Raw genomic sequence first — 1609 nt, 5'->3', positions numbered from 1 at the left:
AGTTCAGGAAGCTGATGAGTTTCCCTGAAGCTAATTTATACTGTTTTGTTCTGCTGTTTGGCTGCACCTTTGGGTGCTGTTTGACCTTTTGCCTCAGCCAGGGTAGCTGGACTAGATACCATGGTGTTTCCACTGATCTGATGAAAGGTTAACCCAACAAAAGGAACAGTGATTTTACTGGTGTCACCTTACTGAACCAGCTCACGCTGTGGCTGCACACTTGTTAGATCTGATGCAAGGTAAATTTAATTTCAGATTTAGCTTTAGGAATAAACTTGCTGCCTGGGGTGGCAGCAGGCAAGTATTTATTACTGAGGCAGTTGGAGGGGAAGACACAGCTGTAGGTTCCCCTCATACATTTTCCTGATTAAATCCATGGCCTAAAAAATCGGGGCATATAAAGCATATGAACTTTTTCTAGCTAACTCCCTGTTTGTCACAGGATTGCGAGGAGCAAATTTCATTATCTTGTGATAAATTTTGGACAGTAAATTCCTGAATTTACACAGTTCAAACGTGATGAAGAACATTGATGTATCTTAAAATTGTAAGAACATTTTTTTCAACCACTGATGCCAAAAAGAATTAAAAGAGCCACAGTCTGAACACTTCAGTGCAACTTTTGGTACTAAAGTAGGGTTTGGTATTTTTTCTGGATTTCACAGGCTCTCTATAGAGACTCCCCAGACTGCTTGGATTTTAGCTAACTTAAAAAAAACCAAACAAACACTATTTTGTACTTTTATAACCATGTTCTGTTAAGATATTTTTTAGTGTGTGACAGATATATAGGCAACATGAGACTACAGAACATAAGGTTATCAAGTGTACAAAGTATTTATGTGATCTCTTTTAATCCTGTACCAAATTATGTGACTGCATTTTAGTATTGACACATAACTATTAAATTGCAAGTAAGCTTATATTAGAGGTTCTGCAATGGAAAGCAACATTAATGTAGTTTACTGCATGTATTTCAGGGCTATTCCAAAGAAAACTGAAGGGGATGATTTAAGTATGTTCTCACCTTTTAAGATTCAAGTTTTTATCCTCCTGTGGGATGTTGGCCAGAACTGTCTAGGGCCTCATACTGTTTCCCAATGTAAATGTCTGGCAACATTAAAGAGATACAAGACTAAACTCTTTTAATACATACTTTTCCTGATGTTTAAATTACGGAACAGTCATGCGGTGATGTATTAGGGGTATATTTAATACCTGTGGCCCTCAGACTTTGCCAGAAGTAGTCTGCAAACCAGAATGCTTTGCTGGAGGGGTGGTTTTGTGGCCGAAAAAAAGCAAATTAAGGAAATCTGCATATCCGAAACTTGTGTATTACCGCTGCAAGCCTGCCAGTGAACAGCACCGACTGTCAGAACAAGTTCTTCTCAGAGAAAAAGTTCGATTCTCGGGCTGAGATTCACCCATAAGCAGCTGGGAGCAAAAGGCACATCTGATTTTACCTCATGCTTCCGCACCGGTATCGTGAGGGGCCGCGGTTGTAAGCGCATTCGGTGCTGTGGAGACAAAGGACGGGTCGGGCGGAGAGCCCACAGCCCCGGCTCTGCCCAGGCCCAGCCCCGGCCCCGGCCCAGCCCCGGCGGCCGCT

This window comes from Athene cunicularia, assembly GCF_003259725.1.
Source record: "Athene cunicularia isolate RWA chromosome 6 unlocalized genomic scaffold, athCun1 chr6_part2, whole genome shotgun sequence".
Lineage (NCBI taxonomy): Eukaryota > Metazoa > Chordata > Aves > Strigiformes > Strigidae > Athene > Athene cunicularia.
This window is presented reverse-complemented; position numbering follows the sequence as displayed.